The sequence below is a fragment of the Salvelinus namaycush genome, chromosome 11 (genome assembly GCF_016432855.1).
Source record: "Salvelinus namaycush isolate Seneca chromosome 11, SaNama_1.0, whole genome shotgun sequence".
Classification (NCBI taxonomy): Eukaryota; Metazoa; Chordata; class Actinopteri; order Salmoniformes; family Salmonidae; genus Salvelinus; species Salvelinus namaycush.
In genome coordinates this window covers 34,757,874-34,782,734 of record NC_052317.1, presented here as the reverse complement: position 1 = coordinate 34,782,734, position 24,861 = coordinate 34,757,874, and the positions used below count along the sequence as shown (strand labels likewise).

At 46.4% G+C, this 24,861-nt stretch overlaps 1 pseudogene; it reads right to left on the bottom strand.

The window, feature by feature from the left end:
- Positions 1 to 20,997, bottom strand: part of LOC120055380 — a 97,321-nt pseudogene extending 76,324 nt beyond the window's left edge.
- Positions 20,998 to 24,861: the final 3,864 nt, after the last annotated feature.

Below are 24,861 nucleotides of genomic sequence, written 5' to 3'. Positions count from 1 at the left end.
ACTTACGCATACATAGAGTTGTTGAATATTCTTGAGAGGGCATAGTTGACATGGTTCATCATATGATCAAGGTGGTCTTGTGACTGCAGCCTCAAGGAGTGGGTTGACTTGTCTGTGTCTATTACAACCTGAAAGGGGGAGTTGACATCATTGAGATGAGACTTCAGTGACCAGACACTTAAGCAGAGCAAAGGAAATGATCATTTCAGAAGACAAAAATCAGCATAGCTGAAACTAATTTATCCTGATTAATAAACACCCTTGGGAATATAGTTGTGACTGAAACCTTTGAAGAGTTTTGATAAACAAATATTTATGGAAAAAGTGAAATGAGGCAGATGGTTGGTTTAGGGAATACATTAGTTTCTCACCTGATGATCTGGATAAGTGTTCATTGCCCGAATCTCCAGGAAGTTGAAAGTAACCTCCATCTGAAATCCGATTGATAGTTATTATAGTGATCAATATGACCAAGTTCTCTTTACTGACACATTTTTTGGATAATCTTCCACACAAACATCATCATCCTCACAAGCATCATCATACTCATTATAAATCAAAAACAACACTATTAGTCTATTAAAAGTCAAATGGTGAAATACCTTGGAGGAGACTTTGACAGCAAATAGAAAGAGTCGCCATGTTGCCAGAACCTGAAAGGAAAATAAGATGTATTTAGCTGTCAGCCGGAAAGAAATACAAATAATACATTGCAACAAATAAAGCACTAACACCAATAAAGAGGACCAATCATTGTCTGATCATTCAAACATCACATTACTCTGTCATGTCTAGACATTACTTCCTAGATTCCAAGAACACAGGATGAGATGTTACTATCCTTTGTGCAAGCACTTCCAAGAGTTCATGAACAGTGAGACTGGTGAAATTTGGGGAGCGCATCGTCAGTAGTGTACCTTTGGTTCCTAGGGTGTTTCGGCCTTTCACACTATACACCCTCCCCAAAGGCGGCCAGCGACAGGGTGATCAATCCTACGCTTGCGTCCCATTCCCAATTAGTCACAGGAGTTGCCTTGTTGTTGATAGCCAACATCCCATGGGACTATGCATGGCAGGGGCGTCTTCCTCCCTGAGTCAAGCATTGTTGACCGCATACCTCCTGGCCCTCTCACTTCGGGGCCCAGCTGGGGTCTTTCCTCTTCATCCAGAGCCATTGACTGCTGCCTTCTGCCGCCTCTGATACAGCTTTGATTGCCGAACGCTGGCTCTGGTCCTTAATTCCCAGGTCTCTAAGCAGTCTGGTTGTAGATGTTGCCACAAAACCTCTGCAGCCCACCTCCACTGGTCGGACTTCTGTGTTCCAGCCATGATGCCGTGCTTCGGCAGCTAGATCGGCATAGCGCAGATGTTTTCGCTCATAAGCCTCATCTACTGAGTCCTCCCAGGGTACTGTGAGCTCAATGATGAAGACCTTCTTGAGCGAATGGGACCAGAGCACCATGTCAGGTCTTAGGGTGGTGGCTGCGATCTCCGGAGGAAACACAAGTTGCCGGCCAATGTCAGCTAGCATTTTCCAGTCGCGGGCCAAGCGCAGCTGGTCTCGCTCTAATGGTGTAGAGCCGCTCTTCGGTGGTTTAGCCCCTTCGCGGACAAAGGTCGTCCGTAAGGGGTGTGATGCTGCTGGGGGTGGTAGGGAGTTGGTGGCAGCTCGCTTGTCCTCCAGGGCGGACGCAAGGTTTTTAAGGACTTGGTTGTGACGCCAAGTGTAGCGTCCTTGGGTGAGGCTTGTTTTACACCCTGTGAGAATGTGCCTGAGGTTGGCTGGCATGGAACAGAGGGCACAGTCCGGATCTTCACCATACCATTGGTGAAGATTAACTGGTGTTGGAAGGACGTCATATGTTGCTCTGATGGAAAAGCTCAACCGCCTCGCTTCCATGGCCCACAGATCCTTCCAGCTGATCTTCCTCTTCTCCACACTGTCCCATCGAGTCCACTGTCCCTGTTTGGCAAGAGAGACTGCCTTGGCCCACCTTGCAGCCTTCTCCTGATGGCGTACTTCCTGCACTACCATCTTCCGCCGCTCTGGTGCAGTGGCCTTACTCCAAGCAGCACGGCTAGTTAGCCCAAGGCCTCCTCTCCCTTGCTGAACATGACCCACAATGTCAGCATGTCTGAGGGCTGCTGTTGCCTCCTGGACTGCTTTTCCTGGCCTCCATTTGCGCCCAGTTGCCAAGGTCGGCGCGTTGTTGCTCACCACTGGGTCTCGAGATTCATTCAGTGTCATCTGGAGCCTGGTTTTTGCACACTTGAATTCCTCTGTTAGACTGGTGAGGGGCAGCTTGAGGACAGCATCTCCATAGAGGCCTATGGTGGTAAGGCATCGTGGAACTCCGAGCCACTTCTTTAAGTAGCCTGTGACTCCTCTTTCCATCTTCTCCACTGTTGAGATTGGAACCTCATACACTGCTAGGGGCCACAACACCCGGGGTAGGAGACCAAACTGCAGACACCAGGCCTTTAACTTTCCAGGTAGCTGGGTGTTGTCGATGGACTGTAGGCTACTACTGATGTCTTTGCGCAGCTGTTGCACCTGGTCTTTGTCCTTCAGGCTTGCATCATACCACCTTCCAAGGCTTTTTACCAGCTGCTCAGAGACTGTTGGGATTTGGTCATCTCCGATGAAGAATTTCAGGTCAGAGAGTACTCCCTTCACAATCGAGATGCTGCGTGACTTGGATGGTTTAATCTTCATACGGGCCCAGCTGATGTTCTCCTCGAGTTTTCTGAGCAGTCTCCTGGTGCATGGGACAGTGGTGGTCAATGTTGTAATGTCGTCCATGTAGGCTCTGAGTGGAGGGAGGCGGAAACCAGAGTCGACTCGCTGTCCACCAGCAACCCATTTTGAGGATCTGATGATAACCTCCATTGCCATTATGAATGCCAACAGAGAAATGGTACATCCCGCCATTATACCTACATTCAGGCACTGCCATGAGGTGGTGAAGCAGAACTGCAGATCCTGGAAGTACGACTTCACCAGCGCTGTGATGGTGTCCGGTATGTGGAAAAATCTGAAGGCAGACCACAGGAGTTCATGGGGCACAGAGCCAAATGCATTGGCGAGGTCGAGGAAGACTATGTGGAGGTCCCTTTTCTCCACCTTGGCCATTTGGATCTGGTGCCAGATCATGCTGGAGTGTTCCAAGCAGCCAGAGAACCCTGATATTCCTGCGTTTTGTAGGTACTCGGACATCCTCTGGGCAATGACCCTAAAGAAGATTTTACCCTCGACATTCAGTAAGGAGATTGGGCGGAATTGGCTGATGTTCACTGCATCCTTCTCCTTAGGGATCAGGACCCCGCCTGTGTCATAGCTTGAATTGATTTAGGAGTAGGGAGTTGAGGAGACATAGGGGGAAACAGGAGAAAAAGGCAAAAGAGTCCATTTCATCCAGAGCAGAGGATTATCAAATCAAATCATCACTTAGTGGTTGGCGGGAGTGAAAGTGTGCATATATTCAAAGTTCCGTCTGCAGAAATAATTTATCTCATTCATAATTCAAACTACAAATTAGCATACTCCATCCAGGCCTTTATCACACACACCCTGCATCCCTAAGTCTATACTTCTTTGCCCTCTCCTTCCCAAGTCTTAACCCAATTCCAGTCGGTTCACCCTTTCTTTAACACCTCTCCTCTCTTGCCCCCTGCCATCCCTCCATTTACTTCTCCATCACCATGGAAATATGTTCAGTATTCCATCGGACTATCTTCTTAATCTTCCCATCTCACCAGTCACCTTTCTGTGTATTGTGCCCTCCCTCCCTCCCCGGCCCCGCCGACCCCCGCTCACTACCCTTTCTTATTCGCTAGGAGTTTTCTATTCTTTTTCTGCTCTGTCGCTTTCAATTCCTCAAGGCCTCTCTGTGCTGAATCGTTCATGGAACCCCACCGTGCAACGTAAAGAGAGAGGAGGAGAGAAAGGGAGAGAGAGAGAGATGGCAGCACCAGATTTCCCATTAATAAAGTACTCAGATTGAGCATCTCTTCACCCTATTCTTAGCTAAGTTAGCACGTTGGCAGTGGATCAAGCTGTATCTGATGAGACGGCCAGGCAGCCAGGAAGCAGACCCTGAGGTCTGTCAGAGGAGAGACAGGCAGCCTCACCAAACCCCCTTTGAAACAAGGCCTTCTGAGAGCCCCTATTACAGAGATTGTTACTCATGTCAGAATGCTCTGACAAGTGTGGAAAACTCGGTTATATAAACCTGATCAGAGAACAGCGGAGGAGGAGAGAACACTGTGATGATGGCTGAACCGCTCAGCGGGAGAGGGACCGGGGGAGAAAAAGAGACAGAGATGCAGATCTCTCATCAAAGCCTTTGTCAGACACAAAAGATCAGCGCGTAAACACGGGCATCAATAATGTAGGCCTTATGGTGGGCTTTGATTTGATTGACTGGGAGGTTGAACATAGCCCGCCGTGGATTTCTCCTGCTCACATATCATTCAACATCTATTGAGATATCATTATTAAAACAAATCAATGAAGTGGTTTTGGTGTTTGTTACAAAATATATGTCAATGAAGATCAGGGTAAACATTTTGGGTATTAAATTCAATGTTCCCTCTAAGCTGCGGACGTGTGAGGATGCGCACTTCCTCCAATACTGCGGCGCAGAAGAAATGCCATTCCACGCAGAGACTCGAGAACTTCACTGAGTTCGACCCATTAGTTTGCACTATATAGATTGCTTTTTCAAGTGAATGCGCTTTTCAAATCAGTTCAGACCAGAGCGTAGAGTCGCGTGTGTGCACATTTGTTGATATTCTTTGTGAGTTATTAGCTCAGTTATATTTAAGTATAGGACAGCAATGGGGGGTTCCTGCTTCCTACAAGAGCACAAAACCTGTAGGCTACATTTCAAGCTGTCTTTGAAAAGCCAGTCAGGTAAAAAGCTTGTCTTAATTAAAGGGGCAATGTTGTATTTTGAGACAGGCTTGACTATGCAAATAAGCCAATAGGCAGAGGGGTTGCCTACAATGTCTAATTCTCTGTATGGTAATAATGAATTTTATTTTGTAAAGTGGTTTCTTGCATCATACAACACAATACAATTTACATTTTACTTATTTGGCCCATAGTGTTACAGACCAAGTAAAACAATAATTCATGTCAAGCCCTTCATAACGTAAAAACTTTTTTTACGTGAGTTTCCGCTCACAATACTTAAAATTTGCTCAGTGCCTCCCAAAATGAGGGAACATTGATTAGAATGGAATATGAGCATTTGAGAGATAAAAAAACAATTGTAAAAAACATGTTCCAAAAAGACTTTATGAATGACTGCCAATAGAAGGCTATCTGTTGTGACCTATCCACTAAGGCTTGGGATGGAATAGTCACTTCTGATTCTGTGTACATTATTCAAAAGGCAGGATTGCCATTTTCTGACCCAGGTGTGTGGAATTTGCACTTGATTTAGGATCCCCCACACCATACGCCGAATGAACAACTCATTTGTTTCGTACTTTCAAGGTATGCCGAAGTGAAAATCTAGTTTAGTGGACCTAATCAGAGACAGCGGTCAGAGCAGACTTTAGGAAACAACTGTCCAATCGCAACCTTGGAGAAAGGGAAAAGATAACTTTGCCCTACTGCCTGTGAAATCTCATCAGACCTCTCAGACATATAGAGGACTTTCCTAGCTGCTCTGATATGACCAATCAGAATCCTAATAGCCCAGAGGAGAGGACTTTAACCGAGCTGGATAAGTGCTGTTGGCACCCCTTACGAGGTCCAGCAGTCACCCATAACCCACCTCACCATTGCAGGGCAGAACATCCCTTTATCATCTACAATCTCTAATCTGGGCATTAAGCTGAACTTCTCTCTGACCTTCCTTTGATCACATCAAACACCTGTGCAAAGCGTCATTCTTTCACCGTAAAAGGAAAAATCTACCCAAAAACTCTTTTGGTATTTGTTTCATTCGTCCATTGTTGATATAGTCACAGAATATGTTTTGTATGCCTTGGTCTCATCAAGGCTGGACTACTGCAACGCAATCTTCATCAGGATCCCTGGCAGGAGTCTCCAGAAGATCCAGTACATTCAGAATGGCGCTGCCAGGATCCTGATTACATTTGTTCATTACAGTCATTTAGCAAACACTCTTATCTAGAGTGTCAGCTCAGGGATTTGAACAAACAACCTTTCGGTTACAAGGTAGGCTACCTGCCGCCTCCTGATAAGAGTGTGTAAACATCAAGAAATCACCCCCGTCCTGGCATTTCTGCACTGGTTCACCATCTCAGAATCGAGTTCAAAACCATCCTGTTGACATTCCAGTGCATCGATTTCAGTGCACCCATTCCCCACCCACAGCCTCAGATTAAGCGATAGCCTGCTCCTCCACTCCCCCAGGACGAAGCTTTGCTCCATGGGGGAATCAGGCTTTCTGCGCGACCTGAATGCACCACAGATCCTAGACTCCTTTAAAAATGGCCTAAAAAGCCTGTTATAGCGGTGTTCCTTGTTGTCCTTGTCCCTTGTAGCGTCAGCTGTGTTGTGTCAGTAGCCCTGTCTAGTTGTGTCCTTTGTCTACATCTTGTTTTAATTAATTTGAATGTACTCACTGTAGCATTGATATCGTTTTTCAATGAAAAATGCGTTATAAATTCACTGTATTATTAATATAATTTTTTGTGCTGCAATGTGTCACTTTTTGAGCGACCTGACCAAATTCACACAGAAAGATCTGTCATTCTAATTGAAAGCAAGACTAAGAAGTGGTAGATCTGTTCTGTGTGTGCTATTTCTATGCTTCCCATTCTTAAGTTTAGTTTTAACATCTTTTAGTTTCGGTTTTGTATACCAGCTTCAATCAGCTGAAAATACAATATTTTTGGTTATTGAAAAGATATTGCACAGTGGTTTAGATGGTACAATGATTCTCTGCACTGCTTGTTTTGTCACCTACTCTATACTGAAATTAGGCAAACTGTTAGAACAACCAGGAAATGGCAGAGCGATTTCTGCATATTACACCTTAAACTACATGTAGTTGAACTAGTAATTTAACTACATTTTGCAGTAGCTTGGTAGTAGTTTAACTAAATTACATGATGGTAGTGTTTTTAGCCTATTACGGAAACTACTTCAGTTTATTTTAGTAAATACTTTAACACTTATTTTTCTGAACTGCATTGTTGGTTAAGGGCTTGTAAGTAAGCATTTCACTGTAAGGTCTACACCTGTTGTATTCAGCATTTCACTGTAAGGTCTACACCTGTTGTATTCAGCATATGTGACAAATAAAAAAAAATGATTTGAAAATATGGGTGAAGTAGGCAAGAATTTTCGTTCTATTTTTGTCATCAGACCAGCCTAGTTTTCACTTGAAACAAACTTACACACTGTTAACATCCGACTCCAGAGTGAAAGGTTATTTCAAATGTATTTATAAAGCCCTTTATACATCAGCAGATGTCACAAAGTGCTTACAGAAACCCAGCCAAAAAACCCAAACAGCAAGCAATGCAGATGTAGAAGCACATTGGCTGGTAAAAACTCCCCAGAAAAGGCAGGAACCTAGGAAGAAGTCTAGAGAGGAACCAGGCTGTGATGGGTGGCCAGTCATCATATGGCTGTGCCAGGTGGAGATTATAAAGAGTGCAAGGCCAGATCGTTCTTCAAGATGTTCAAACGTTCATAGATTACCAGCAGGGTCAAATAATAATCAGTGGTTGTAAAGGGTGCAACAGGTCAGCACCTCAGGAGTAAATGTCAGTTGGCTTTCATAGTCAAGCAGTCAGAGGTTGAGACAGCAGGTGTGTGTGTATATGTATGTAAATAAATGAGAGCGAGGGAGAGTCGAAACAGCAGGTCCAGGACAAGGTAGCACATCCGGTGAACAGGTCAGGGTTCCATAGCCGCAGGCAGAACAGTTGAAACTGGAGCAGCAGCACTACAAGGTGGACTGGGGACGGGGACAGCCAGGAGTCATCAGGCATCCATTTGTTTGTATGGGTTACCTTTAAACTTGTGGGGGTTGTAGAGCAAAACAGAAAACACAATCGTGTCCGTGAGTGTCTCCTTTCCATAAAGTGCATGTATATACCATGTATATTTTGATCATCATTACCATAGCTGACGTTAGCTAGCAAGCTACTCTAACTAACCTACCTCAATACAAATCAAATCACATTTTATTTGTCACGTGTCGAATACAAAACAGGTGTAGACCTTACAGTGAAATGCTTACTTACAAGCCCTTAACCAACAATGCAGTTAAGGGGGGGGGGGGGGGGGGGGAGAAGTGTTAAGTATTTACTAAATAAACTGAAGTAAAAGGGGGGTACTTTTTACTATCTCAATTATGTTAGCATTGTGGCGTAACTACAATGTTGTTGATCCATCAGTTTATCACAGCTATTAAACTCTGTAACTGCTTGAAAGTCACCATCAGCCTCATGGTGAATTCCCTGAGCAGTTTCCTTCCTCTCTGGTAATGGAGTTAGGAAAGACACCTGTATCTTTGTAGTGACTGGGTGTATAGATACACCATCCAAAGTGTAATTAATAACTTCACCATGCTCAAAGGGATATTCAATGTCTGCTTTTTTTATTTTTACTCATCTACCAATAGTTGCCCTTCTTTGCAAGGCATTGGAAAACCTCCCTGGTCTTTGTGGTTGAAATATACTGCTCGACTGAGGGACCTTACAGATAATGAATTGTATGTGTGGGGTACAGAAATTAGGTAGTCATTCACAAATCATGTTAAAAACAGAGGGAGTCCATGCAACTTAAGCACATTTTTACTCCTGAATTTATTTAGGCTTGCCATAAAAAAGGGATCGAATACTTATTGACTCAAAGCTTTTTAAGCAAGACATTTCAGCTTTTCATTTATTAATTTGTAAAAAAAAAAAAAAAAAAAAAACATTTCACTTTGACATAATGGGTTAGTGTATAGGCCAGTGACAAATATATATATATATATTTTTTTATTCTCCATTTAAATCACAACAACATTTGGAAAAAGTCAAGGGATGTGAACACTTTCTGAAGGCACTGTATATGTGTGTAAGATATCACTTTTCCCTACTGCCATTGGTAATAGAACGACTGTATATGTGTGTAAGATATCACCTTACCCTACTGCCATTGGTAATAGAACGACTGTATGTGTGTGTAAGATATCACCTTACCCTACTGCCATTGGTAATAGAACGACTGTATATGTGTGTAAGATATCACCTTACCCTACTGCCATTGGTAATAGAACGACTGTATGTGTGTGTAAGATATCACCTTACCCTACTGCCATTGGTAATAGAACGACTGTATATGTGTGTAAGATATCACCTTACCCTACTGCCATTGGTAATAGAACTGTATATGTGTGTAAGATATCACCTCTCCCTACTGCCATTGGTAATAGAACGACTGTATGTGTGTGTAAGATATCACATTACCCTACTGCCATTGGTAATAGAACAGTGACTGTATGTGTGTGTAAGATATCACCTTTCCCTACTGCCATTGGTAATAGAACAGTGACTGTATGTGTGTGTAAGATATCACCTTTCCCTACTGCCATTGGTAATAGAACAGTAACTGTATGTGTGTGTAAGATATCACCTTTCCCTACTGCCATTGGTAATAGAACAGTGACTGTATGTGTGTGTAAGATATCACCTTTCCCTACTGCCATTGGTAATAGAACAGTGACTGTATATGTGTATAAGATATCACCTTTCCCTACTGCCATTGGTAATAGAACAGTGACTGTATATGTGTATAAGATATCACCTTTCCCTAACTGCCATTGGTAATAGAACAGTGACTGTGTAGATGTGTTCACAGAAACATGTTTGGAGCCAGCACATTGGGGACTTGCAAGATGATGTGATGAAGTCCAGACTGACTTGATAGGGATGTTTCTGAATGGAAAGATACCTGGCACTCGACATTCAAATGTTACACAACTTTTCCATGTGTTGTCTTTTTTTCAATGATTGAATCTAATGGTATCAGTATATGGGGAAGGAGAAACCCTGTGTATTCTGCACCAAGATCAGGGGTCTCCTGTTATACGGGACACCACACAGGAAGGTATGACCACTGACATGTTTGTCAAGGTAGCCTTACTACCACCAGACAAAACTCAGATAGGCTCAGTATCAGAATCAGAATCTGGGAATGACAATGATAGGTGCACATTGTTATATTACACTGCTTCTATGGTATTATGTAAATGGTTGTTTATTCTACATGGACCTGTTAATACATTTGAAAGTTATCAAAACACTTAGTTTAGAATGTCTACATAAATTCAGCAATTGCATTCTCAAATAAAATAAAATGTTATTTGTCACGTACACATGGTTAGCAGATGTTAATGCGAGTGTAGCGAAATGCTTGTGCTTCTAGTTCCGACCATGCAGTAATATCTAACAAGTAATCTAACAATTTCACAACAACTACTTTATACACACACACGTGTAAATATATCCTTCCTGTTTGGCCCTGTCAGGGGTTATCATCGGATGGGGCCACAGTGTCTTCTGACCCCTCCTGTCTCAGCCTCCAGTATTTATGCTGCAGTAGTTTGTGTCGGGGGCTAGGGTCAGTTTGTTATATCTGGAGTACTTCTCCTGTCTTATCCGGTGTCCTGTGTGAATTTAAGTATGCTCTCTCTAATTCTCTCTTTCTCTCTTTCTTTCTCTCTCTCGGAGGACCTGAGCCCTAGGACCATGCCTCAGGACTACCTGGCATGATGACTCCTTGCTGTCCCCAGTCCACCTGGCCGTGCTGCTGCTCCAGTTTCAACTGTTCTGCCTGCGGCTATGGAACCCTGACCTGTTCACCGGACGTGCTACCTGTCCCAGACCTGCTGTTTTCAACTCTCTAGAGACAGCAGGAGCGGTAGAGATACTCTTAATGATCGGCTATGAAAAGCCAACTGACATTTACTCCTGAGGTGCTGACTTGCTGCACCCTCGACAACTAGTTGTGATTATTATTATTTGACCATGCTGGTCATTTATGAACATCTTGGCCATGTTCTGTTATAATCTCCACACGGCACAGCCAGAAGAGGACTGGCCACCCCTCATAGCCTCGTTCCTCTCTAGGTTTCTTCCTAGGTTTTGGCCTTTCTAGGGAGTTTTTCCTAGCCACCGTGCTTCTACACCTGCATTGCTTGCTGTTTGGGGTTTTACGCTGGGTTTCTGTACAGCACTTTGCGATATCAGCTGATGTAAGAAGGGCTATATAAATACATTTGATTTGAATGAATAAGAATATGTACATAAAAATATATATGGATGAGCGATGGCCAAACAGCATAGGCAAGATGCAGTAGATGGTATAGAGTACAGTATAAACATATGAGATGAGTAGTGTAGGGTATGTAAACATTATATAAAGTGCCATTGTTTAAAGTGACACATTTATTACATCCAATGTTTTATTATTAAAGTGGCTAGAGATTTGAGTCAGTATGTTGGCAGGAGCCACTCAATGTTAGTGATGGCTGTTTAACAGTCTGATGGCCTTGAGATAGAAGCTGTTTTTCAGTCTCTCGGTCCTAGCTTTGATGCACCTGTACTGACCTCGCCTTCTGGATGGTAGCGGGGTGAACAGGCAGTAGCTCGGGTGGTTGTTGTCCTTGATGATCTTTTTGTCCTTCCTGTGACACCGGGTGGTGTAGGTGTCCTGGAGAGCAGGTAGTTTGCCACCGGTGATGCGTTGTGCAGACCTCACTACCCTCTGGAGAGTCTTACGGTTGTGGGCGGAGCAGTTGCCGTACCAGGCGGCGATACAGCCCGACAGGATATTCTCGATTGTGCATCTGTAAAAGTTTGGGAGTGTTTTTGGTGACAAACCAAATTTCTTCATTCTCCTTAGGTTGAAGAGGCGCTGCTGCGCCTTCTTCACCACGCTGTCTGTGTGGGTGGACCATTTCAGTTTGTCCGTGATGTGCACGCCGAGTAACTTAAAAAACTTTCCACCTTCTCCGCTACTGTCCCGTCGATGTGGATAGGGGGGTGCTCCCTCTGCTGTTTCCTGAAGTCCACGATCATCTCCTTTGTTTTGTTGACTTTGAGAGTGAGGTTATTTTCCTGACACCACACTCCGAGGGCCCTCACCTCCTCCCTGTAGGCTGTCTTGTCATTGTTGGTAATCAGGCTTACTACTGTTATGTCATCTGCAAACTTAATTGAGTTGGAGGTGTGCGTGGTCATGCAATCATGGGTGAACAGGGAGTACAGGAGAGGGCTGAGCATGCACCCTTGTGGGGCCCCTGTGTTAAGGATCAGCGAAGTGGAGGTGTTGTTTCCTACCTTCACCACCTGGGGTCGGCCCGTCAGGAAGTCCAGGACCCAGTTGCACAGGGTGGGGTTCAGACCCAGGGCCCCGAGCTTAATGATGAGCTTGGAGGGTACTATGGTGTTGAATGCTGAGCTATAGTCAATGAACAGCATTCTTACATAGGTATTCCTCTTGTCCACGTGGGATAAGGCAGTGCGATGGCATCGTCTGTGGATCTATTGGGGCGGTAAGCAAATTGAAGTGGGTCTAGGGTGTCAGGTAAGGTAGATCCTTGATCCTTGACTAGTCTCTCAAAGCACTTCATGATGACAGAAGTGAGTGCTACTTGGCAATAGTCATTTAGTTCAGTTACCTTTGCTTTCTTGGGTACAGGAACAATGGTGGACATCTTGAAGCATGTGGGGTCAGCAGACTGGGATAGGGATTGATTGAATATGTCCATAAACACTCCAGCCAGCTGGTCTACACATGCTGAGGACGCGGTTAGGGATGCCGTCTGGGCTGAGAGTAGCTTAACGTCTTCCATTGAGAAGTAATTGGTTGCTTGGTAAACTTTTCAGAGTAGCTTCCCTAACACTGCTTATAAAATATCTCATGAGCTTAGTTCAACTGTCGTACCCCATCAGAACCCAAAATATAAGCTTCAAAATGTTTGTAAACAATGTAAACAAACTGTATAGCCTCACAAGGTGGTTAAAACTATATTTTTTGATGAATGAGTTACTCTTCTCCAGGCCAATCCCTCAGCTTTTTACCAAAACTGAGGCAGGGTAACGACTTTGTTCTTGTTTAAATTAAGGATCTAGCTATAACCTGGCTGTCTGAGACATACACAGAGAATTTTAAAGTGATGGGGGCTACAGAGGTGCCCTTCCAGCAATGATTGCACAAAGTCAAGAGCTCTCAGTTCAAAGAGCCAGGCAGAGCCAGAGTGGGTATGTGTGGAGGGAGCAGGGCTGGGTGTGTGGAGGGAGCAGGGCTGGGAGGGAAGGAGGGGGCTGGCTTATGTTAATCATAAGCCATTAAGCTTTGGGCCTGCACTTCAAAACGGAACCTGCCATTCAAAAGCTGTCTCTGAGCAGCAACGCGTCACAACTCTGTCTCCGGGAGACTGAGAAGTCACGGAGTGTGCGAGTTCTGGCCATTGTGATCTGGGATCCCATCTCTCTGGCTCCGCCGAAGACAACTTTTAAGGACATGTACACACACACACACACACACACACACACACACACACACAAAATCCCCAAGAGACATTCTGCTTTCACCCAGGTGAACCCAGCATCAAAAAGGACAAAACCTTCCATCTTCCATGGCCGAGAGCCTGACAGAGTGAGGCCGCAGCTGCCCCAGGTCCTGCTCTATAAGCAGCCTTTAAATAAGACAGAGAGAGAGACAGAGAAATAAATAGAGGAGGCAAATGAGGGAGAAAATGCACAGCTTAAAAAAATAAAAACACATCTTGGTTCAGATTTTGCTCACACAAAAGGCTGCACAGCTCTAAATCAAAGAAACGTGCAACTGAGCCCTGTGGAACCTCAAAGGGCTATAGGAGAGGGGGAGGGGCAGGGAGAAATAAGATGAGGCCGCTGTCAGAACAGAAGCCCTCCAGATAAGAGCACTCAAATCTTAGCAAGTTGTACACTATGGGAGAACAGAGAGAAGGTCAACAGTCACAATACATATGCCTTCCAACAGGTACAGAGACCAATACATCCTCTCTCTATAGACAGAGTCATATCCCTGTAATAAGACATCTATCATCAGATCAATCATACCACCATTAGATGCCTGCCATCTAGAGACATTGAGTCATTACGGCATACCTGTCACACTCTGGCCTTTGTTATATTGATTTTCTTTATTAGTTTAGTTAGGTCAGGGTGTGACATGGGATGTTTGTGTGTTTTTGTCTAGCTTAGGGTGTGTGTATTGTTTAGGGGGTTTTGTAGTATGTATGGGGTTGTGTTCAGTGTAGGTGTTTAGGAAAGTCTATGGTTGCCTGATTTGGTTCTCAATCAGAGACAGCTGTTTATTGTTGTCTCTGATTGGGAGCCATATTTAAGGCAGCCATAGGCTTTAGGTGTTTGTGGGTAATTGTCTATGTTGAACGTTTGTAGCTTGTGTGTGCACTAACGTTTGTAGCTTCACGGTCGTTTGTTGTTTTGTTTTGTAAAAGTGTTCGTTTCGTGTTTCGTCATCTCTAATAAAAGAAGATGTCCTCATATCCCGCTGCGCCTTGGTCCGCTTATTATGACGATCGTGACAGAATTACCCACCAAACCAGGACCAAGCAGCGTGGTAAAAAGCAGCAGCAGCGATGTCAAGACTCCTGGACGTGGGAGGAAATCCTAGACGGGAGAGGACCCTGGGCACAGCCAGGGGAATATCACCGCCCCAAGGCAGAGATGGAGGCAGCACGGCGACACGGTAGGAAGCCCGAGAAACAGCCCAAAAAAAATTCTTGGGGGGAGGCACTTGGAGCAGTCGGCGAAGTTGAGGGGTGAGTCTGAGATTGTCGAGGAGTTATTGGACAGATTGGAGGAGAGTGAACGAAGGGGAGATTATGAGACATTCGAGGAGTTGTTGACGAAATTGGAGGAGAGTGAAGAGAGAGAGCTGTTGGTTTGGCAGAGTATGCATGGCATTCTCCCTGAGGAGCGTGTTAGCTGTCCGATGCCACCTGTGTCAGTTCCTCGTACTCAGCCTGAAACTTGTGTTAAAGTTCCGGAAGATTTGATGCCGGCTATACACACCAGGTCTCCAGTACACCTTCACAACCCGGTGCGTCCTGTTGCTGCTCCCCGCACTAGCCCTGAGATGCGTGTCCCCAGCCCGGTACCACCAGTGCCGGCACCACGCACTAGGCTTCCAGTGTGTTTCCAGAGCCCTGTTCCTCCTCCACGCACTCGCCCTATGGTGCGGGTCTCCAGCCCGGTACCACCAGTTCCGGCACCACGCACTAGGTCTAATGTGCGTCTCCAGGGTCCAGTATGCCCTGTTCCTTCTCCCCGCACTAGCCTTCAGGTGCGTGTCCCCAGCCCGGTACCACCAGTTCCGGCACCACGCACCAGGCCTACTGTGCGCCTCAGCAGGTCAGAGTCGGCCGTCTGCCCAACGCCGCCTGCACTGCTCGTCTGCCCAGCGCCGTCTGAGCCGCCTGCCTGCCCAACGCCATCTGAGCCATCCGTCTGCCCAACGCCATCTGAGCCATCCGTCTGCCCAACGCCATCTGAGCCATCCGTCTGCCCAGCGCCATCTGAGCCATCCGTCTGCCCAGCGCCATCTGAGCCGCCCGTCTGTCCCGAGCCGTTAGAGCCGCCCGTCTGTCCCGAGCCGTCAGAGCCGTTCGTCAGTCAGGATCCGCCAGAGCCGCCAGTCAGCCAGGATCCGCCAGAGCCGCCAGTCAGCCAGGATCCGCCAGAGCCGCCAGTCAGCCAGGATCCGCCAGAGCCGCCAGTCAGCCAGGATCCGCCAGAGCCGCCAGTCAGCCAGGATCCGCCAGAGCCGCCAGTCAGCCAGGATCCGCCAGAGCCGCCAGTCAGCCAGGATCCGCCAGAGCCGCCAGTCAGCCAGGATCCGCCAGAGCCGCCAGTCAGCCAGGATCTGCCAGAGCCGCCAGTCAGCCAGGATCTGCCAGAGCCGCCAGTCAGCCAGGATCTGCCAGAGCCGCCAGTCAGCCATGACCAGCCAGAGCCGTCAGCCAGCCATGAGCAGCCAGAGCCGTCAGCCAGCCATGAGCAGCCAGAGCCGTCAGCCAGCCATGAGCAGCCAGAGCCGTCAGCCAGCCATGAGCAGCCAGAGCCGTCAGCCAGCCATGAGCAACCAGAGCCGTCAGCCAGCCATGAGCAGCCAGAGCCGTCAGCCAGCCATGAGCAGCCAGAGCCGTCAGCCAGCCATGAGCAGCCAGAGCCGTCCGCCAGCCATGACCAGCCAGAGCCACCCGCCAGCCATGACCAGCCAGAGCCACCCGCCAGCCAGGATCCGCCAGAGCAGCCAGCCAGCCAGGATCCGCCAGAGCCAGCCAGCCAGGATCCGCCCCTCAGTCCGGAGCTGCCCCTCAGTCCGGAGCTGCCCCTCAGTCCGGAGCTGCCCCTCAGTCCGGAGCTGCCCCTCAGTCCGGAGCTGCCCCTCAGTCCGGAGCTGCCCCTCAGTCCGGAGCTGCCCCTCAGTCCGGAGCTGCCCCTCCGGCCAGTGGCGCCCTCTGGGATGGTATTCAGTCCGGGACTCGCTGTTCCAGAGGCGCCACCAAAGCGGGTAGTGACTATGGTGGAGGGGGGTCCACGTCCCGCACCCGAGCCGCCGCCATAGGAAGGCCCACCCGGACCCTCCCCTTCTGTGTCAGGTTTTGCGGTCGGAGTCCGCACCTTTGGGGGGGGGGGGGGTACTGTCACACTCTGGCCTTTGTTATATTGATTTTCTTTATTAGTTTAGTTAGGTCAGGGTGTGACATGGGATGTTTGTGTGTTTTTGTCTAGTTTAGGGTGTGTGTATTGTTTAGGGGGTTTTGTAGTATGTATGGGGTTGTGTTCAGTGTAGGTGTTTAGGAAAGTCTATGGTTGCCTGATTTGGTTCTCAATCAGAGACAGCTGTTTATTGTTGTCTCTGATTAGGAGCCATATTTAAGGCAGCCATAGGCTTTAGGTGTTTGTGGGTAATTGTCTATGTTGAACGTTTGTAGCTTGTGTGTGCACTAACGTTTGTAGCTTCACGGTCGTTTGTTGTTTTGTTTTGTAAAAGTGTTCGTTTCGTGTTTCGTCATCTCTAATAAAAGAAGATGTCCTCATATCCCGCTGCGCCTTGGTCCGCTTATTATGACGATCGTGACAATACCTCAACAGGTACTCGAACAATGATGTGCATCTGCCAATTCATTAGGATGTGCTAATACATATGGAAGCATGGTATTCTGCTGTGATTAAGAGAAACAGTCATCTTTCTCTCCTGCAGCTGAATTGCTCTACAAGTAGCCTAAGCTGTCATGGAAATGGACAGATCCCTCCTTGTAGCTACAGGAGAAGAGACATCTAATCTCATGATGAAGACTGAAAAGGAATGTGGAAATCTAGGTGGAGCCAAAACATCCCAATGTGTTTGGAGTGTCACACTAGCAATCACAGCCCAGAATTAGGGCCATTATTAGTGTGGATAGAGGGAGCAGGGAATCAATGGAGGGCGCAATGGAGCGACAGATAAAGATAACTAATGGACGCCAACGGGGCGACAAAAAGGCAGCAATTGGGGCATCAAAACATAATCCTTCCGTTCCATCGACTCCTTTCTCCCTCTCCTCCGCTGCTCTGAGCTCTCATCACCCCTTTTCTCCTGGTGCCCCCCTCGACTCCCATCACCCCTCCCTCCTCTCCTCACCTCCCCTCGGTCTTTGAAGATGTTTTGTTCCCTCTGTGTGTATGTTCCAGTTTGTATGTCCATGACAGGGTGTGTTGTGTGTCTGGGAGCATGTTGGTACTCTTTGTAACATTGCCTTCGGCACAGTAAGGATGTCTTGCTGAGCATACCATGTGTCTGTCTGAATGAAACGCACTAGGAGGGTGAGAATGGTTGTGTGTGTGTGTGTGGCACAGCATGACGGCTGGTACAGTAGACACACAGACAGCTGGATGCCAGCACGGCCCCAGAGAGAGAAAGAAACAGTGAGAAAGACTGGGAACGAGGGACAAACAGAGTACATTCTCTGTAGTACATATTCAACAACCAGCTTACTACATGCATGCCTGTGTGTGTGTGTTTAATATACAGTACACTTTGTTCCAAAAGCTTTGTCCATTAAGACTTTTACATATGCACAATACACATGTAGGTCTATGCCTGGTTCTACTGTATTTATTTGCCATCATGTCGTAAGTATTTTGAGAAGTTGTATCAGTAAAACCCATTTAGACTAACATTCTCATAAGGCCTAACTGAGTTCTGCCAGATAAAGGAGGGAAGGAGAAAAGAAAGGGAGTAGAGGGGGAGGGGTGACGGGAGCATAATAGAGATGGACAGATAGAGGGGAAGATAGGGAAACAAAGACTAGTCAAACAAAAATAGAGGGGGGAGTGGTAATGACAGCTAGTGAGATAGAGGTAGAAAGGAAAGAAAACTGCACAAATGAGAAGGGGGGGTGAAGGGTTGAGAAAGAGGGGGAGAACAAGAATAACAGAGAGAAAGACAGAAAATAGTTAAGAGTCCCGTCCGTTCTCAAATCTCGTGTGCCTTCTCTCCAGCACCAGTTAAAACTCAGCAGGCAAAGGAAATGAGCTCATGGTCTCTTCACTCATTTCCCACTCTTGTGCCCAGTGTGTGTCATTAGTAACTGATACAGGTGACTAATTGAAGAAGAGGTCTCAATTGCAGCGGTGTGTATTGGCTTGCACAAGCTGCTGGGACACTTCTCAGTATGCCTACACAACCAGTGGCATGAGCACACACACACACCTCTGGCGTTGGAGGCACACTGCCACTTTTAATAAAGGTTGAAAAGATGGACTCAATTACCCATGGTGTCCAGTTGGCTCCTTACGCCTTGATCACACCGACATTGCGCAAAATAGTATGTAGCATCATTTGAATGTGTGCAACAAAAGTTCAACATAAACCTTCTGCCACCATTTCTGTCAAGCCTTCTATGCACCCAGTTTGACACATACCTTCAATAAATCCAAAGTATTCTCCACACAGAACAAACTGCAACTGCCTCTGCAACGCAATGCTGCAAAGCAAACGCAGCGTTCCCTTGGAAATGAATTTACTTCTGGTGAACCAAAATGCAATGACGCTGTCAGTGTGATCGAGGTGTTAGGGAGTGTGAGGACCCGAACATTTTTAGATTATTATTATTATTTATTTATTTTACATTTAGCTTTAAAAATGGATTGAAATGTAATTGAAAGTTTGAAAGGCACTGCATTGACTTGAGGTATACAGTACAGAATTCTGCCAGTAAAGTTTGATTGTTAAGGGGCCTCACCAGTATCTTGTCCTCTGATTTGCCGTTCTTGGTGTCCTGCTTCACAGCTCGCACAAACTTGATGGATTGTTTATCAATGAGCCTCCTGATGCTCTCTGTGGATAGAAGGCATCAAAGAAAAGTCAATCCTGCAGGTAAATTATTCTCACAAACTCTTATACACAACATTACAAACACACCACAACCTTGTCACACAACAAGAGGAAACAAAACCACGAAACTGATTTTATATTTAGCCCCAGGGAGGGAACTGATATGATTCTGAATAGTGGAGGTACGGTAGGAGACAAAAAGACAGAGCGACATGTCAGACATTAACTAAATGTAATATGAAAGAAGTCTTATCAAAGACTGATCAAATAGTTGATATATCATCATAATATTTCTAAAACTGTCATATCCAAAAGAAACCCTAAGCAATCAAACACACACATCCTTCTCAAACCCAGTCTGAATCTACCCAGTCTCCCACTGGATATATCCAGTCTCTCACTGGATAGCAATATTCTTCATTCTCACTTGTCACATTCAATCACATTCATGAACCCGGGTCTTCCCAATACTCACATAGCCCGAGAGCTTTACAAGCAGAGAAGTGGGGGATGGGGATAGAGGGAGAGACGAGGAAGGATCAGAGAAAGACCAGCAGAGAGTTAATGCAGCTGTAATCAACGTTAATCTCGGTAAAATCCAATCACTTAAAGCCCTTAACACTGGGCATTCCCACAAACGTCCGGACACAGCATATGCTGCACCACCATTAGAGAGCGAAGTAGGGAATGGGAGAGAAAGATGGGAGAGGAGTTAAAACCCTGCCTTGATTGTCTAATGGACCTGCTCAACACACAACCCTTCCTTCCTCACTCCCTGTACTTCTAGCTGTGACTGGTCATTACAAAAGACAGATGCAGGGGGTACAGAAACAAACAAGGGATTTATTTGCCATCACGATAATTAACAGTGACAGACCAATGGTGTCAGTCGATGTGTGTGTCATACAATCCCATTGTGTTGGCATGTGTGACCAATGTGAATGTGATTGTGCTCGTCACAAGAGTGTATAAATATAACTCTCCCTGTCGCTCTGTGTGTTATGAGCAGTGTTGTGCTGAGCGCTGCACACCATCAGGGCACTATAGACTAGCTCTTCAGTGGAGAGGACCAGCCTCTCAATGCAGAAACTTACGCTTCACACAAAAATGCTTATTCGCACAGAACCCCCCCCCCCCCCCCCCCCCCCCCGCTCCACACACACACACCACTTCAAAGCACCCAGAGACGCACGCACAAGGGCCTTACCCACAAAGCTCAGGCACGCATTTGCAGAGATGTACACAAACTGCTGAATAAGAACCGTTTACAGTATGATTGTTTATCATATCAGGTTATCGTTCCTGACGTAGGCTTACACAGCCATTGGCCTGCCCTATGAGTGCATGTAATTTGCCTGCGGCAGCGGCACTAACACTTAAGATCACACACGCGCAAATAGATGCCAAAGAGTGACATTTTCAATAAAATAACCATTCGAATTCATAAGAGTGATAAGCTGCGTAACATGCGTACTAATTACATTCTGCCAAATAAACGCGGTCTGTCAGCTACAGCGTGTATCGAGCTTGACAGTGATTTTTAAAAGAGCAGTTTTGAGTTTACCTGTAATTTCCCTGCTGACGTTAATGAAAACTGCAGCGGTGGTCTCTTTAGAGGCCATAGTGCGCTCCGGCTCCGACTCCGACTCCCCTACCCTCTTCCCTTCTCTTCTCTTCGCTTCGCTTCACTTCACTTACTCACTCACTCCCCCTCTCTCCGCTTCTTATAATCAAGGGAGAGAACCGCTAATGCGTTTCCACTGGCAATCCGAGAGTAGCGCGGACGACTCCAGAGAGAGAGATGCGTCAGTTATTTTTTAAAGGTCCAATGCAGCCATTTTTATCTCAATATCAAATCATTTCTGGGTAACAATTTTTACCTTACTGTGATTTTTTTAATTTCTCAAGCAAGAATTGTGCTCCTACTGTCTGAGAGTGGTCTACGTGGGGAGGGGAAAATTGAAAACTTATTGGCAAAGAGGTTTGGATTCCCTTCCTTATTGGTCAATTCACGAATTTATCACCGGGTGATGTCAGGCCAAAAACTCCATCCCACCAAAACAGGCTGAAATTTCAGTCTTTTCAAACTAGCTCTTACACTAAAAGGGCGTTATCATCTTTTTCACAATTTCACAGTATTATTCCAACCTCATAGTGTGGAAATATATATAAAACACAAGAAATCACGTTTTTGACTGCACTGGGCCTTCATTCTAGAGAAAGATAATGATGGCGATCTTGAGTCTCCACAATCTCAATACTAATACTAATGACATTGATACAATGATAATTATAATATTTATTACCTTAAATAATAATTACTATTTTGCTTCATTAGACCAAAAACTATTGGCTTATTTGATGAATATAAAGAAATAGCCTACAGTAGACCGAGGCCTAGCTCCTATGGTCACCCTTGGCCATGAAGCCTATTTCTTCTACATGAGCTGGATGATTGCCAACAAGTAAGCTATTGTACCATATGGTAATACATTTAGAGGTGAAAACTGGAGAGCCATTGAGGCAAATATGTTGAGACTGTTTCAAGGGCAAGCCAGGTTCTGGCCATTCAGTTATCTGTATTGGAATCAATATTTTTGAAGATGTGGATGCCTTCATGTAACATAACAACATACTACAATGCATCAATCTTCACAGTATGGTACAGACATGAGTTTTGTTAAGCACAAATCCATTCAGTTTGCAGACACTACCCCCTCCCTTTGTACTCTTGATAGGATTGGTAAAGAGGAGTACAAAGGGCTCGAGAGGCCAGGTTGGATCAAGCAGTAAATAAATCCCAAAGCAGCAAGAGGATAATTCCACCCATCGCTCGTCGAAGTCATTTCAAATGCAATTTCTACGATTGTTCACTGCGTAGTGTGTACTTCCCTCTCGTGTCTTTCACTCATTTTAGCAGACACTCTTATCCAGAGGGACTTACAGTAGTGAGTGCATACATTTTCATTCATACTGGTCCCCCTTGGGAATCAAACCCACAACGCTGGTGTTGCAAGTGCCATGCTCTACCAACTGAGCCACACAGCACTCCGCAGACTTAAGTGGACAATGAACCCATGTGTGTGAGCATGCACCTTGTACAGTGCCTTCAGAAAGAATCATAAAACACGGGACGAGATGTTAAAACTGTCCATTGTGCCAATAGATGGTATGCACTCACATGAGATTTGCCGTGATGTTGACAGAGTGGCATGGGAGGTTTATTTCTTAGACTGGGTTAAGATGTCAATTTTGGGACACATCCTCAGTAGTGTGCCTTCGAATCAGTGGGTGTTTCGGCCTTTAATCACTAAACACCCTCATCAAAGGTGGCCAGCTAAAGGGTGATCAAGCCTTAGCTTGTGTCCCATGCCCAATTAAGATTTCCCACGGGACTATGCAAGGCAGGGGCGTCCTCTTCCCTGAGCCAGCCCTACAGCTGACCGCATACCTCATATGCCCTCCTCAAGTTGGAGGGATCTGAATTGGGTTCTCAGGTGGGGGTGGGGGGTCATGAAATTATAGCCCAGCAAGGGTCCTTCCGTTTGATCCAGATCCACTGGCTGCCTCTTTCAGCTGCTTGAGAAACTGCTCTGACGGTCTGCCGCAGAGCCTGTCCATGGATTCCAAGTTCTTTCAGCAACCTGATGGTGGAAGAAGCCACGAATCCTCTGCATCCCACTTCAACTGGCCAGACTTTTGCATTCCAGCCACGCTGAGTTGCGTCTGCTGCCAACTCTGTGTAACGCAGTTTCTTACGCTCGTAGGCCTCTTCAACAGAGTTTTCCCACGGGACTGTGAGCTCTATGATGTACACAGCCTTTCGTGAAGGGGACCAGAGTACCATGTCTGGCCTAAGGTTGGTAGAAGCAATCTCAGGTGGAAAAATGAGTTGCTGGCCAATATCGACAAGCATCTTCCAGTCCCGGGCCATGCCTAGGTGTCCAGTTTCTGGCTTTGTAGGAGGATGCTTGGGCCTTTTCTGTCCCTCCCGGATGAATGTTGTTGTTTTGACGGGATTGCTTGTTTTTGGAGGTAATGAATTGGTTGCACTCCTCTTGGTCTCAAGTGCTGCAGCCAGGCTCTTGAGGACCTGATTGTGCCTCCAGGTGTAGCGGCCTTGTGAGAGGCTGGTCTTGCAACCTGTCATTATATGCCTGAGAGTCGCTGGAGCTGGGCAGAGGGGGCAGGTCGGGTCCTCGCCATACCATTGATGTAGGTTTTTTGGTGATGGAAGCACATCATAAACAGCTCTTATGATGAAGCTGATGTTGCTTGCCTCCATTTGCCAAAGCTCACTCCAGTTGATCTTTCTCCTCTCCAGGCCTTCCCACCGCGTCCATTGCCCTTGTTTAGCAAGAGAGACAGCCTTTGCACTTCTTGCAGTCTCCTCCTGTCTGCGCACCTCCTCGACCACCAGCTTCCTGCGTTCAGATGTTGTTGCCTTATGGAACGTTGGTTTGCTTGCTGCCAGGCCAAAGCCTCCTCTTCCATGCTGGATATTCCCCACAATGTCTTGGTGTCTCAGGGCTGATGTTGCTTGCTGCACAGCCTTGGATGCTGTCCATTTCCGTCCAGTTTGTAGGGGAGGTGCAGCCTTGCTAATGGTCTGGTCTTTGGAGTCCTTCATTGTCATCTGAAGTCTTACTTTAGAGCACTTGTACTTCTCCGTTAGACTTGTAAGAGGTAGTTCAAGGACCCCTTTGCCATAGAGGCCGATGTTACTCAGGCATCGTGGGACACCCAGCCATTTCTTCACGTATGAGGTAATGGTTCGCTCCATCTTCTCCACTGTTGTTATTGGGACCTCATAGACGGTGAGTGGCCACATTACCCGGGGGAGAAGTCCAAACTGTAGGCACCAAAGCTTGAGCTTCCCAGGCAGTAGGGTCTTGTTGATGTTCTCAAGTCCGTCGGCGATGTCCTGTCTTACTTGCTGCACTTGATCTTTATCTCGGAGGCTTTCGTTGTACCACCGTTGGTATCGGGTCATCTCCAATGCAGAACCTCACATCTTTAAGCTGTCCCTTGACTATGGAGATGCTTCGAGATTTGCTTGGCTTGATTTTCATCCGGGCCCACTTGATGTTATCCTGCAGTTTTGCAAGTAGCCGCCTGGTGCATGCTGCAGTGGTGGTCAGTGTAGTCATGTCATCCATGTATGCTCGGATAGGTGGGAGACGGAGCCCTTCCTTAGTTCTCTCACCGCCGACCACCCATCTCGATGCCCTGATGATGACTTCCATGGCCATAGTGAAGGCCAGAGGTGAAATTGTACAGCCTGCCATTATGCCCACTTCCAAGCGCTGCCATGTTGTTGTGAAGTCAGGTGTTGTGAAACACAATTGCAGGTCTTGGAAATAGGCCTTTACCAGTGTAGTGATGGGTTCTGGTACGTGGAAAAAGTTGAAGGATTCCCAGAGGAGTTCATGGGGAACTGAGCCAAAGGCATTGGCCAGGTCGAGGAAGATGACATAGAGGTCTCT